Source organism: Corvus moneduloides, chromosome 2 (genome assembly GCF_009650955.1).
Source record: "Corvus moneduloides isolate bCorMon1 chromosome 2, bCorMon1.pri, whole genome shotgun sequence".
NCBI classification, from domain to species: domain Eukaryota; kingdom Metazoa; phylum Chordata; class Aves; order Passeriformes; family Corvidae; genus Corvus; species Corvus moneduloides.
Window position 1 is genome coordinate 94,568,947 of NC_045477.1, and position 16,102 is coordinate 94,585,048.

At 37.4% G+C, this 16,102-nt stretch overlaps 1 long non-coding RNA gene across 2 annotated transcripts in view; it reads left to right on the forward strand.

Annotated features, from left to right (window-relative positions):
- The first annotated feature begins 4,199 nt into the window (after positions 1–4,199).
- LOC116440092 overlaps positions 4,200–16,102 on the forward strand; it is a 177,555-nt gene continuing 165,652 nt past the window's right edge. The window contains exons 1-2 of one of the 2 annotated variants that reach the window (XR_004238407.1): positions 4,200–4,477; positions 4,804–4,841. This is a non-coding gene — a long non-coding RNA (uncharacterized LOC116440092). The remainder of the gene's footprint in view (positions 4,478–4,803; positions 4,842–16,102) is intronic. The other variant, XR_004238408.1, reaches the window with a different exon arrangement.

Genomic DNA, 16,102 nt, shown 5'->3' on the forward strand with positions numbered 1-16,102 from the left:
CTTCAAATAAATGGTGGAGTCCTGTCCTACTCCTTCAGAAAGCAGTTCAAGCCTCAGAAATTTTTTGAAGGGTAATATTTCAATAGATTGACCATAAACTGGGAAGATTAGCACAAAACGTTTCCCTGTCCTGACTGGTATTTTTACCCCTCAGTTTTCTTTTTCACCTCTCCTTCCACTCTGGAAGGAGAGAGGAGGTAAAAGCAGTCATACCAGGAGCGAGCGAACACTTACTAACAAACTCTGTTTCGTGCCAGTGAGCCTCTCTTCCTGCTTTCGAAATGCCCGGCTACGCATCTCCCATCACTGCAAACATTTGTTGTTCAAGTACATTTCATACACTTTTAACGCTTCGGTTTTTTTCTACTTTGGGGCTCGATCGTAAACAAGTTCACTGGGCAAATTTGACACAATATTTGAAACTCAAGCTGGGTTCCTTGGGAAGGATTGGTGGGGCGAGACACGTGGCAGCGCTGCTGCTCCCTGACTGGGGGAAGACGACAGCATACCCAGTGCAAATATTTGCACATGCAAATTTAGAATTCGTTTTCCACAAACACTCGCATGTATGACTTTCAAATTAGCTTTCTGCAAGCGTTCATGCTGCTAAGAAACTCTAGTTCAAATATTCATATGAAGTGAACGTCAAAGGGCCACAGGTTTAGGTGATTTCTTTTTTTTAATTTTTTTTAAGAAAACAACCACCAAGTAAATATTCATGCCAAAGTCTTCGCAATGTTTGCCCAGTTCTGTTGTCTTCTGACTGTCCTCCTTTAATATTGAGAACTGATATGTGCTCATGTGGTACCAAACAACAATGGCAGATTATGCTGCCTTGAACATGTAGTTAAAACATAAACTTTATACTCTGCAGTGCATTTAGTGCTCCTTATTGATAAGAAAGTAAAGCAGAGCTTGTAACCTTTACAATATGTAATCCATACCAAGTCCCAGAGGTTTTCCCTGAGTTTCCTTTGGCCTATTCTGGTAATGACTGTGGCAATAAAGGAAAAGAGGCAAAAGGCTTTCTGAAGGGCTTTCCCACCTCCCCCCCCCCACTGTTTGTTTATTTATCTGTATGCACTTTATGCATGTCATCAGTAAGGGAGTTGAGCTTTCTTATTCTTGTGGAGCAGAGCTCACATTCCACCAGTGATGTCTCAAAGTCAGCTCTGACTGCCTGTTGGTACATGGAGTCAGGATGAATGCCAGTGTCTGTGGGGTTCACTAACTATCTGAAATATCTTCAGGTAGCTCTGTCTGTCTCTGATTTCACCAAGAAAGAAGGCCAGTTCAACAAAAATATTGACTTTGTATCTCCCAAAGGCTTTCTAGTATTAGTTTGCTCTAAGTAGCTCATGATTTAGAGTACAAAGGCATTTCCAGAATGCATGTTTAACAAAATGACATAGCAGATAATTGAAATTTATTTGCAATTTTCAAACTACAATAAACACAATTCTCCTTTTCTTTCATTAATAATCGCACGGCTAATGCATAACAATCCCTCTGCAGCTTTTACAAGCAAACTTGAGCTGCTGTGTTGTAATAGCTGGAAAAGTTAATGTAGCTTGAACAAGGTTCCTAATTGTCCCTGTCTCTGTCATATTTGTCTACTTGAATGGTCCTAAATACCACAGCGATTAATTACTACAGAGCAGGTATTACAAGATGTTATCATCCTTCCCCAACTGTCTGGGTGAATGGAGAGAGGCAGTAGATTGTTGCAGTGTTTCATCTTTGCACTTCCTGTAAGGCACTTTAACCAGAAGATTTAATGTGTCAAAGTTAACTGCGTTCTCGCACAGATATTCACATTCTAATTAAAGATTAAGAACGTAGTACATTACACTGTGATTTGTCATACATGGCTTGTTAAATAGGAAACCTACCGGGATTCCCTAACATTTTATAAACATTATTCAGGGCTTTTAATGTGGGCAAAGGAAAAGATTATTCAGCTGCTCTGCAGAGTAGGAGGCAGGTCATTTTTCCCTCACCCCCCCCATCTTGCCCAAGCTTCCCCTTTTTCAAAAAAATAAATAAGAAAACTCAGGTGGTTTTCAAACTGGAATTCTGTTGAGATATCTTTAAACTATTTATCTTCCCAGTGTGCCTGTGTGCACGTGGAGATATATGTATATATATATATATATACATATATATATATAAATATATATACACAGAGAGAGAGAGAGAGAGAGAGAGAGATAATATATATGTCTTAATTATTTTTTGGCATTTTTCAACTTTTGCTGTCAGCTATGTAAACTGAGGTAGGAAGTCTTTGTTTGAATTACAGTGGCAAAGGAAGGAAGAAAGATGAAAGAGTTTTCAATATGCAGAATGTGCTTTCAGATTATTCTAGCAATGCTGAGCAGCGTACCACTTCCAGTATTAGTAGCAGAGGACTGGTTCACATTCTTTGATTGCCTGAGGAATAAATTAATGAGGTTACTAGAGACATTGAACATTTGCATATTCACGGATGCTTATTAGGTATAAAGTGAATGCCAGGTGCATTGAATTTTGGGAATACTAGCTATGTATTTGGTCTTCTATTTTTAAAGCAATCACATCTTTCTTTTTCCCTAAAGTGGGAAGTTCTGTGAGAGGAAAAAAACCCAGCACTTATAAAAATAATAACACTCAAAAAAAAAATCAAATTAATTCAATACAGATGAAGCTTTGCTATAAGATATGCATCAGAATAAATAAGATACAGCATGAGGCTAGGGACTATCTGAATATCTTGTTTGGAACAACAGTTAGGTTGATTACAAATATAAAAACAGTTGTTCCAAGACATAAGGAGAACAAATGTTATATTTTTCACTATGCTCCTTATGGATTTCTAGCTTTAAATAGTAATATGAGAACTCATTATGAAGTTACCTTCCATGATGTCCAATGCTTAATTTTTAAAACACCAATATCTTTGCACATTTTGCTCCAGCAAGTCTCAAACTCAGGCTGCAAAGCACAGGAGACAGAATTACAAAATTTGCTTGACTGTTTCTCCAAGGAGTATCTGCACATGGTTGCATTGTTGTTAGTGACTTCCGTCATTGCAGTGTGAAAGCACATTGTGTGAATGATTTGCACTGTATCTCATTATTGCTGCAAGTTTTTATCTGTATGGTTTATTTGGGATCTTGCATTTTTGCATTCTGAAAGATTTTATGATATTTGGTTTTTTGGTTTTTTTTCCATCCCATTCTTTAACTGTCCATAAGCTAGATAGAGCACAACATTAGCACTGCATGTTCCAGCAGAGAAATATCTGTCAATTGAAAACATGTATTGTTTGTGCTGCCTTTTGCTTGTCTTTTGCAGTGTAAGCACCAGGCGTGGACATGTGCACAGACTACAGGCTTACATGCCCTGCACACAGATAAATACAAACACATGTTCCCACACAGATGTGCACTTAAAAAATTATTGGTATCACCTACTTCCAAGTAGCTGGTGTAGCAAAATCAAGCAGTGATAAGTGTTTTCTATGGATAATAATATGTATCTACAAACAGGCTCCCTTCTGCCCCCTTGTTTCACAGAATACTGTGCTCAACTTCCCTTTCCTGGATGTTGCACTGTGCTGATCACTGTCCTGCCTCTGCAAATCCTATTTGAAAATCTCATTTGCAGCATAACTGACAACAAAGGCATTACACGGTGTATGCCCTGCATTTTCTGCAGACTATTCCTTGCCTTTGTAAGTTATTTCTAACTTCTAATGAAAATACTGTGTGATCAGTTGGTGATCTTTTTTATTTATTAACAGTCTGAAAAATTAAGTGTGTCTAATCAAAGAATGGGTCCTTTCTTAAAAGTGCAAGGTGGAATGTATTAGATCAGTGGTACGAAAAGCAGATGTTCTTTACTGCAGTAGGCCTTTCTTTAGGTACTCTAGGAAACAGGGACATAAAAATTAAATTGAAGAGGATTTTGAGGTGCAATCACTCCTAGCCACTGCAAGGCACAGAAATCCTCCTGAGATATACATTTTCTCTGCATTTGTTCCCAAACTGTAATTTTGTTTCATGATTAAAAAAAAAAAAAAAAAAAAAAAAGAAAAATTATTTGATATTTCAGTCTCTCAGGGCAGCTTCTGAATAATTACATGCAAAGTGATCTATTATGTATTTACTGAAAATAGTATTGCAAAGCACAAATGTGCATTTTTTTTCAGGAAGGTCATTTCTTAAAACATCCTTTGTAGCTGCTTCACTAACGTCCAGGGGTTTTTACATCCACACGGCACAGATTTTTTTGATTATGTAGATTTTTTTTTCCTCCTCTATTGCAGTTTCATATGCAAAGCATGCATCAGCCACATCCATGCTATCTCCTAAAGCAGTCATTCTGAAACCCAATCTGGGGACACTGCAGACTAAATAAAATTTCATTTTGATTTGGCCTCCCGCTGAGAATGGGACTGCTTTGTTTCAGCCGACAGAACCAGCAAGCCAGAAAGGTATGTCCTGTTTTGCATGGCTGATGGTGTGACTTGAGGATCACAATCAGGCCGTTCATGCTCTCAGGGCTCGGCATCTCATCCACATCCTGTACCGTCTTTCTCTTTTCCTTGCCATTTGCTTTCCTTCTGTGCCGCCTGCCGTCTACCTGCAGGGCAAAGCTATGGCAGACCCTCACACTATTGTTTACTTTGGCATATGTTTAATAGCTGCATGGCTGTTTCAGGGTAGGGTTTGTCTATTCCCCCCCTCCCCTCCCGCCCCCTTCTCCCTTCGCCTTTGTTTTTTCCCTTCCCTATCCACATTCACTTTCCTTATTTTCTAGGTGTTGAATACACAAATACTGACTTAACGGAAAATTATGTAAGTAACGCTTGCAATGCTTCAGAGATTTTACTAGGAGATCTGTAATGCAGAATTTTATTGTGAATCTGAGGAAACATTTAACAGCTTTGAAGGACTTCAGTTTTCATAGCCCTTTAGATATGTTTAGGCAGAAAGCAGTCACACATTACAGTTAGCAGAAAAAAAAAAATAAAAACACTCTTAAGAAGGGGTCTGGCTGCTTTGCCATCTTCACATGTCGTACAGTTACAGCTGCAGTGTTTGGCATGGGAATATCAGTAAATATTTCTTTCTCTAAATACTGGTATTTATCTTAAAGCCAGTTTGCATTACAGGAGAGAATGTACAGCACTTTCCTTGCTGCTGCTGCCACATCTTACAGAGGAGGAGTTGGCATTGGAGAATGACCTCTGTTTTAGCCTCTGGAGCATCTTTTGGACAGGGCAGCAGGACCTCTGAAAGACTCCTTATGATGCAAACTTACTCCTGAAAAGTGTAATTCTCTGACAAAGCTGTGCTATCCCCTGTCTGTGATTATTTTGGGGATGGAAAAAGTTTTTCATGTGAAATAAAATTAGCATAAAATTTACCTCAAACAAAGGGCAAATTTTAGTTTTGCTTACAGTTTATTTTAATATGGAAAATGTCCTGTTTTCTCATTAAGGTAGATTACAATTATAACTCCAAAGAAAAATTCAATCCTTAACAGAAAAAAAAGAAAAAGAAAAAAAAATTAGCATGCTTTATAGAGAACTGACATCATATGCAAATTTATGTCTTCATGATGATTTACAAACACAAAATTATGATTTTTGTGTGCAACATGCCTTTGTGGTAGGTGATATTAGTAACAGCAGGTTATTCAGCAAGGTCTTATGGAAGGTAGATGGTTAATTATAACACCCTCTGCTCAGTTTAGCAAGTTTTGTTCCCAGTTTTGTTTTATATATTACTTCAAGTCCACACCTCATCAGTCTCTGAACATCCAAGATGGCCAGAGATGCAGGCCTTTGACAAAACCACACAGATTCTTGCATGGCAGAGTTTTGTGTCTTGAAAATTCACTTCCCTCTTAGCTTTTTTAATTAAAAAATAAAAAATAAAAAAAGATGTGGGTTGGGGAATGAAGGCAGATCCAACCAAAGTTTGGAGAAAAAGAGGTAAAAATAAGATGATTCATTGGCCTCCATGTAAGGGAGGGTAAGCCAAATTTGAGTTTCAGCTACATACATTCACCTTGATAAACTGCTACAGGATTTCCTGCACCTGGCAGGATCCAGCCCGGCATGTTCTGTTATTCAGAGATATTTACAAAGTCAAATGGAGTTTAAGAACAACTTCAAGAAGCTATCTGTAGTGATGTCATATTTTCTTAAAAGAATTTGAGGCTGTAAAGATGCTATAAAGTAGCTAAATTTATAAGAAACAAGAGCTACAGATTCTTAAAAGGATACAGTGGGGAAAATGATCTGTTCTGTAGGTTTTCACTCAGTATCTCTAATCCTCCTGCTTCACCCCTCAGGTATGATTGGGAAGTTTTCCAAGTTACCAACTCTGCATTTTAATCAGAGTTTACAAAAAATTAGCTCCAACTTTACATTTACCATAATTTCATTTCAACAAATGCATACAAGTTTTAAGAGAAATTAAACTCAGTATTTCATGAAAGAATATCCCAGTTTGTTTATGTCAGAACTCACAGTCCTGGCAAGATTTTTGTTGCACAAAGAGTATTTTACATTATGTAGATAGCTCAACTGAAAATAAAAAAATATTAAATAAATGGTTACACATGTATCAGTTGGAAATATATGACGTTTTTATGCAAAATACTCAAGGAAATTAACGGAAGTATTGTGTCTTTATTTGTGGCAATGAACTACTTTTAAAGGAGTGATATTCATTATGGCAAAGTAAAATAATCTTAACTCCAGAATGTGCTTACTGTTCTGGATAGCTTTCTTATTAATTATCTAACCATTGTATTTAACCAGGAATTAACACAAACTTTATTCTGGTGCTCTTAGGACATCAGAGTTCCTTTTTTAGGGTGGCTTATTAGAGCAATATCTTGCAGCCATATTCTGGATAAGGAAAAGAGGTGAGTGGGTTTTGGAAGTTGGTTTTGCATTTATCACTTCCACAGAAAGAAAACTGTAAAAATATCAGCCCAAAGTCCAGAAACAAAGACTTCATCCTTTGATAGACATATGAGGTTGCCGTCAGTGGACTTCTTAGAGTTATTCCTTATTTATATTTGTGGCTTAGGAAAGGAATCAGATCCAAAATCCCAAATCAGATACCACCAGCACACTATAATTGAAAAAAAAAACCAAAACAACAAACCAAACCAAAAAACCAAGATACTTGGGAATGTAACAGATTTACATATGTGTATAATATTTTAATGCAAAGGACTTAGTAATTCTCAGTTATTTCATTTTTCTCTCACTTTTTTTTGCTTTACCTGAATGAGGTGACATGACTGAGATAAGTCATATGCATGCCCAGAATCCTTTGGAGAAAAGAGGATAATCTCAAACAGAGAATATATAGCAAATCAGAAATTTGATGAACACACTCAGGAGACAAGTGCTTACTTGTTCTAATATATATACATGTATGTAAATTGGCTCCATGATGCTAGTAGATATATATATATATATATTTATATATATATATATGTATGCATGTGTAAATGTCTGTGTACAAATCCAGGGAATGAGAGAGATAGGGATGGAGGACACTGCCATCAAAGTTCCTGGGCCCTACCAATGTCACAAGGACAAGTATTGTTACTGTGACATATAGAAGACAAAAACCTGCATGACCTGTGCATTTGCTGATCTCCAGCCTATTTGAATTCCTCAGCAACTTTACAGCTGATTGTCTTAGGAAATTCTCCTGGAACAAAGTCATGGTTGTCTGATGTTAGTATCTGCTTAAAAACTTGCTGAGGTCAATAGGATACCATACATGAAAATTTGACTGCAAGATCAGGGCCTAAAGTTTTGGTAGTAGCCCTTTAGGCAAGCCAAGACAGACTAACAAACAAATTTTGGGAAAAAGGTGGAAGAATTCTGTCATAACACTGAACTTGGAACCTATCAGCAGAATTAATAGACAGCTCATTCTCATTCAACTCAAACTCCTCATACTGATGTTCTTGCTTTATACACCTGATTTGACCAACACCAATAAAAAAGGTCAAAAAACTGGTAGAAGATACTATAAAATTGCATATCAAAGGGCAATTGACTAGCAGCAGATACTATAAAATTATATATCAAAGGAAAGCAGTAATATCCTGTCAGCAAGTAAGAGCATAGGAACCCATTGTGTTCACAGTCCTACAGGGTTAAGGAGCAGAATTGCTTTACTTTGGGATATTTTTACCCAATCTCCTTAGATATAATAAAAGCAAAACTCAAAGTTAGATTTTTTGTTTAAAAAAGACAAAAGTTAATCTTAGGCTTACTGATCAAGTTCACTGAAGTAACAGAATTTTAAAAAAATTAATGCCATCCCTTAACCCTTCATTTGATAATGTGTCAGGCTTACAGAAAGTTGCCCATCTTGCTCACAAAAAGCAAAGCAGGTGTTTTCTTAGCTATAAGGATGTATTCTTTACTATAAGAAGGTATTCTTCCTATAATTATTGTTTTAAATAAAATTTTAATAAAACAATCTAAGTAGCTGATCAAATGTCTGAGTGTAAACTGAAAATGAGCTTTGGACCAAAGCTAAAAAAGCAGAGACAACAAGCAGGCATTAACTTTGTTTAGGAGTAGAGGCAGAACGAAAGAGCTAAGCCCAGCAGCTACTGAGAAATCTAATATTTCCTGAGCGGGAAAAGAAGGAAGTTTGGAAACTGTAGGAAAAAATTGACCAGAAAATTGTGTTATTTGTAACCTATACACACCAGTGGGATTTCTACCAGTGGGATGACCTTCTCAGAAAAAAGCTACACCAGGGAAACTGCTTCTAAGAAGTACAGTTTCACAGATATTCAAAGAACAGAAGTCCTGGAAATGCACATCTTGAAAGATTTTCTAAACAAAAAGGCATAATGGCCTCCCATGTAACAGGGAATATAAGTGTGTCAAAATGTTATTGATTATATTAAAAATAAAATAGAAAGTGTCTATTAGTCAACCACTTATCAGCCTTTTCTTATTAAAGGTTGAAAGAATACTTTTGTCTCCAAAATAAGGGTTAGATGGAAGAAATTACCAGTGAATGTCTAATGGATATTATATAGACCAGAAATGGATTACAGATTAATAAAAGTGTCCTCTCCTTCATTAAGTGTTCTTTACCCTATGGGGGTGGAGAAGGTGAGGTTATAGCAGCATTATGTCCTCACAATAAAAATACATTTAATCTCCTAGTGTCTACTGCAATTGGTAATTCATTGTATATAATTTTCTTTATTTTTGAAACCCTTTCCATCTACCAGCTGTCTGACAAAAGCAAGCATGAAACATTCTGAAAATAAACTTTTGAAATTATTTGCATTCAATGGGAAAATTCCACTACCAAAATAGTATTCATTAAATTTTTCTAGTGATGGACAAATCTCGGAAGATTCAGATGATTGTTTCAAACAAGTATAACAATATTGATGTTTGTCTACAATGTTTCAAAAAACTGTCTCTGTCCTCATTTTATCGAGGAACCTCCAAATAATCAGAATTTTAGTTGTTCATTAATGATGTCTAGTTTTACTTCTGTCCCCTCCTGAGGTTCCTTTACTTTACCAAGCAGAGCAATATTTCCTCATGGGTGACAAACTAAATTTCAGAGTAAATTAATTCCTTCTCCAATCCATGTTTCTTTCAGAAGTAACCCAAAAAAACCTTGATGCAGAGAGCAGCTACACGAGGCACTAAGAAACATTTACTTCCATAGGTTTTTTCGGTTAGTTGGTTGGTTGGCAGCTTTTTCCTTCTCTCTCTCCTGAATAAAAATTTGCCTAGGTATGTGTAGTGTTCTTACTTCTGTGTAGTTAACAAGAGAGGTAATGTCACAGGAATATTTCCAGTATTCTTACAATCTCTTCTTATTTTCAAATGGGAAATCCAAAGTAAACCAATCACCACAACAAAACCCAAAACAAAATGTAAAATTATAACCCAACAACTCCTCCAAAGGATATAGCTAAATAAGATCTACCACTATCTCAACTCTTTTGGCCATACTGTAAATGATAAATCGATTTTCATCTAATAGAACTGAAAACTTGGAGTTACTTTTTAGTGGGTTTGGCGGTAGAGAAGGGATCTGATTTTTTGTGATTCTTCTCTCTCTCTCTTGCTCTCTCACTTTTTTTTTTTTTTATTAAGACGTTCAGTTAAGGTCCAAATTTGCACTTTAGGGAGGTAAGACAAAAAGACTAAAACCTGTTTTAGTAGGATCAGCTAAAATGGCAAAATAGATCTGGCTGTTAGCAGGTTAACAATGATAACTCACCTTAAGGTCCCTAAAAATAGAAGTGAAAGGAGCACATCAGTAGTGAAGAGCAAGGGGGCCAGAACAAAATTCTGAAGATCCCCATAATTAACTGGCAGAGGGTCAGATGAACACTTATTAAAATGCAACAAAGCACAATGGGGTGTCTCAAAGATGGAGTTTCAATCTCAGCTGTGAATTTCTTGATTTTCTCGGTTCTAGCCAGGCCTGCCATGTTATTTTAATAAGTACTTTTCTCTACATAATACATTTGAGAATTTGGGGAGAATATTTATATTAAAGGGCTAAGAGGGCAGTTTATAGACAATTCAGAGGACAGGCCTCCTTAGAAAGTATAGGAAGAATGATATTTTGGTGATATATTAAGATGTATCTGTGTCTGATATTGGAATGTTGTGAGATCAATGTATCAATTTACCTTCCTGTTTTAAAGGCAATAGTAATTCTTCAGTAAGAAATAGTGTTTCCCAGTGCAATATCCCTACCTTACCATAATGCTGCTAAATACTATACATTGTCAACTCCTCTTTTTACAGCATAAATACAATATTCTACAGCTGCCTCTGTCAAATAATTTCCATGAAGAAAAATATATGTCCAGGCAGTAAATGTAGATCAACTATCTAGAAAAAAGGATTTTAAGGTTTTCTTGGCCATAAATATTGCTTTTCAGCACAAAACGCATCTGTGTTTTAAACCCTAAAGTCCATCTAATATCACCCGACTTTACAACTATTTTAATTTGGCTGATCTATTTTGGGTTTGGGTTAAAAAGTGTTTCTGTAATTAATTGCTTAAAAATAACTGAAGGCAGAGAGAGTTGTGGGAACCTCTGACACATAGGAGATCTGCAGGGGACAGGACAAAGGTAGGGCAGGAGGAAGATGAATACTTCCTCACTTTCAATAGCAGAGGGAAAATTGCACTTCATTTCCTAACACTCAGACATGTTGTATGCTATATGTTTAATATACTGGCTATTGAAAGTTTTTGGAATGGAATATAGCCCAGGGTACATTCCTACATCATGATTTACAGGTGTTTTCTCATACCAGAATATGTTGGCAAAACCAGAGAATATGAGTAGCTGATCTGGCTGAAGTCCTCAAATATACTGTTTCATTGCAGTGTAAGTTCATCACTGTATTTAAGACCAGCAGGCTTTTCTTTTTCCCAGTAGTATTTTGAAGTGCAGCACTGTTTAGCTGTTCATATGTGGGAGGGGTTTTTTGGTTTCTTTTTCTTTTTTTCTTTAGTAAGATTATGGCATCTTGGATTTTGTAATTCCTTCATAAATTATTTTAAGTTTTCTTTACATATGTGCATACCCACACACACATATTTACCACTTGGAGGACAACTTGGATAAAGCAGAAGTGTAATATCACACCTCCGCTCTCCCGAATGAAGGACTGGCCGTCAGCGGATACCCAAAGTGCTATTTACTCCCTGGAACACAAAGAACAAAATGCTCTCTAGGCAACTGCCAATAATCTGGCCTCAGATCCTCATTGCAGGGTGACTCTGGCTCTCTTGCAGTCACGACTCAAGCAGCAGTATTGTGGTACACTGACAAACAGGATCCTAATCTTCCAAAATCCTTCCCTCTCTACCTGTTATGTTGAAAGGCATTCAAGTAAACCCTGCCCCCAAATGTGTAACCACAGCCCATGACGAATGCGGTGTGGGGTTTCTAGTGGGAAAAGCAGGGGCTGTAGGTTGTTTAAAATGGACTGGGTTTTGCTTTAGTGAAGGAGGAAGTGAACTAGAATAGGAGGAAATGAGAGAAACAGTCATGAGAAGGGTCCCAAAACAAAGCAGAGACAAAAATCCTTGGTAGATAGAATTGATTATGTGCGTTAAAATAAAAGAAAGCTAGTGAAGGGAAACTTTTTGCTCCGGCATCTCATATGATTAAGGGGACAGAATTTTGTGCAATCTTTCTACCAGGTGTGCATCAAAGGTAGTATTGCATTCATTTCAGCCACTCCTCAAAGGCTGCCAGTCTAAGGGAACACGAGTATTTGAGGATCCAGAGATTCACAAATAACTGTCTGAAATTCACCCCTTCTCTGTATCGCTTGTGCATTTTCTGACCAAAAGAGAGATCTTCTCCTCACGTTTCTCCTTCTCTCTGTGAATCCTTCTCATCTTTGCTTGTAGTAATCTAAGAAGGGTGCAATTAAAGAAACAAGATGAAAGAGAGAAGTCCTTGTGTGGTTCTGCTAAGAAGAACCCCAAGAACCACAGGTGTGGTTACAGCATTGGGTCTCAAGAAACCAACATTCTTTACTTCATGTGGATGGAGTGGATGTCATGTCAGTTTGCTCTCAGAGTTTCCAAAAGCACGTCAGAACGCTAGATGCTCCTAACATGGCATGGTTCCTGAATTTAGTATTGTAATAAATGCACCTTCTTGAGTCAAGATTCTGGGAAGTCTGTCAATTTTCTTTGCAACCCTAGAACAGGACAATCTGACTTGATTCCCTTGAGTAGAGATGCAGATTTCCTCCAATATCTTCACAGTTTCCCCTGACTCTCTGGTTGTATTCTACCTTCAGGTGAGACAACAGAACATCCTTTACACTACTTTCATCAAGAAGCTCATTCTCTCCTAAACCTCTGCTGGTCCTCACCAGTATCTCAGTTCTAGATATGTTCATACATGTTGATTTTCAGTGATCTGAAGCTGATTTTTTTGCCTAGGTTTTCTCTCCACAGTGCCCAAAGCTGCCTTTGATAGTCACTTTCTGTGAAAAGCCGTTATGCATTTAAAAAATTTGAATCCATAGCTCTGCAAAAAGACTGATATGATATGTTTTCCTGTTCTGAGCAAAACTCATGGACACTAATAATTTTTTCATTATTTCCAGGCATTCACAATCCATAAAGATAGAGCAATGAGCTACCACCCAGAAATCCTGGATAAACAACCACTCCCTATGCACAGGCTACCTGTATAATACATGTTGTAGTGACCCAGCGATCCTAGGCCAGCTTGTTATATCATACATGGACCACATACCCTCACAGCCATACTTCTATGAGGTAGCCTGACTTCTTTGATATCCCAGGCAAATCACAATTTTCCTGGGAGGAACAGGTAAATCTTAGTTGAAACTGTTCCTCTATCCCAGGGTTATTCATAGAAAGGGAGAAATTAAAACACATTCCATGTGGCAGGTGCAGGGCATTAAAGCTAAGTAGGAGTCTTGACTGAGTACAAGTCTTCCATAAGGCATGCTTTCCCTGCAGAGTTCCTTTCTCTTGGCTGTTTTCCAGCCACATAATCTCTGCTTCAGTCTGCAGAAGAATTCAAAGCACTGTTTGTCTTTCAAGCCAGAGAGAAGACCTCAGCACAGACTCTCAGCAACTGGTCTGTCATAGCACAACAGATCCCTTCCTCCGAGATTTCAGGTCCCTTCCTGTCCTCCTGGAGCACAAACTCACCAGCATCCCATCTAATCAGTCTGCAGTGAGCTACTTCCCAGCAGATGCTTGTAAGTAGAAGAACAATCCTGGGAAAGTCATCCTGCAGGCTTGGCTACTTCACAGAAGGAAATTTCCAGGGAGAATTAATTTCCTCGTCCTCTTCCTGTCAGTAAAACCCCACACTGAAATGAGGATGAATATTTTTGGAAGGTCCATTAACCTTGCTTTTCATTAATGGCTTCCACACATTAAGTGGCTGGTCTCTGTAGCTCTCACGCAAACAAACCATTTCTCACTATCTGTACATATGATACAGCACAACTTACAAACCCAGGAAACAGGACTGTCTTTACCAGTTAGTCCATGTAAATAGCAGGACCTTGAATGTGCCTGAAAGATATCTGCATGACTTAATCTTGAAATCTCCCAGCGGTGGAGATCCCACCATCTCCTCAGGTGAGGTGAGTGTTCTTCCCCAGTGCTTAACCTTCCTTACAATTACAATTTTTTTTCTTAATGTTTAACCCAAATCCCTCTTGCTATGACTCAAAGCTATTATTTCTTGTCCTATCCACATTGGGCTTGTAATACAGATTATTCACTTTCTCTTACATATCTCTCAGCTGCTATCATTTCTCTCTCATTCGTCTTTACTTTTAGATAGAATAACTACAATACCCTCACTCTTCATTCAGAGATCTTGCTTTCTGGTCGTTCTCATTCTCTTCTGAAGTCCACTCTCCAAATAGTTCAGATCTGTTTTTAAGGACAGTAGTCAAAAGTAGACACAGTACATCACTGGAAGTGTCACTGGTTGCAAGCAGAACTCATATCATGGTTATGTTCTTTCTTCCTTGAGAAAAGGGTCTTTTATTTGGTTTAATCCACAGTGCATCTGCTCTTCTGGCTGTAAAGGGCTGCTACCTAATAGCAATTGGGTTTTTAACATACTGTTTAGGTAGTTAAGGAATGTCCTTTTAACATTTTTAGCATTTTAAATGCTCTCCAAACAGTTCTTGAAGGATTTTGTAATAATTAACATTTGCAATACAACCGTAAGGAAGAGAAATATTATTGTTGCCATTTTTCCAGCGAAGAGGTTGCAAGTTTGCAAACTGTGCTCTGCAAAAGTATATTTTTTCTTGTGCCTTGTGAAAAGAAAAAGCATTGTTGGATTCTTCTGTACGGGATTCCACAGTGCATTTGAACTCTTCTTCCACAAAACATGATTATTCAATGAGTGTGTTCACAGTGCAGATTTCCAAGCCAAGTCTCTTTCTTAAGGGCTCTCAAAGGTGCTTAACTGTAAGCTCATATGATTAATATTTTGTTATTTCTGCATTTTCCATTTAAGTAACTAAGTTTTGGTCTTTCACGTGCTCCAGAGCACTTTGCCAAATTCTTTTATCCCTCGTGGAACAGATGGTCAAGGAGAAAGACATCTTGGCAGCTGGAGAAGATAGGAAAAGAAGTTGAGGGAGACACTTCAACACTGAGCAGAGATAAGCAGAGACACCCATCATTAGGTCCTATCAGATCCAGAACATGGATTTTTTCCAAGTTTTCTTAGTTTACAGTATTGCTCTAATGTCAGCAAACACCTGAAACCCACTTGTGTCTTACTTCCCTCTTGTGGTTGATCCACCAAAAAAAGTTGGTAATCTACTATTGCTACTAGGTTTTCAATAGCTCAAATGGCAGAGGTCTTTGTTCTGCAGCAGAGGTTTCCAGCTTCAAAAGGACACATGTACAAATCAGAATGGTTCTGTCTAACCTCATTTGTGCCATGCCTAATTTCTTTTCCCTTTCCTTTTTAATCTTGATTTATGTGTTCTATGCATTATGTGAACAGATATGCATTGTAAAATGTGCATGACATCAATTTCCAGCACTGCTAGAGTTTTTGCACATGGTACAATCTGGTGCTGTAGTGGCATGTTCTCATGTGACATAAATTGAAATCACAGTGGGTCATAATGCAGCACAACAGGTGCATAAAAATGTTTTAAATGGTTTCTATTCTTTTTCTCTTTTTTTTTTTTTTTTAATCAAGTCAGAATCAAGAACAATGGCAGCCATTAAATTAGTTCTGCGTAGCAGCTGGAAAGAGAGGATCAGGGAGAGGATGCTTTTTTGCTATTTGCAATGGGGATGCAAATGCAGTTGTGTAGTGTAAACCACATTTTTTTTCTTTCATGTGCTGTGATAAAAGTAGTTTTCTTACTAGTATAACATGTTTCATTAATACAATGTTTAAATAATTAAATACAGCAACTCTGGAGGCGATGGCTAAGATAAAAGTTTGTAGGCAATCCATTATTGTGATCAGAAAGTACTTCTTAAAACCCATGGAGATACAATTTAGTAATTTAATT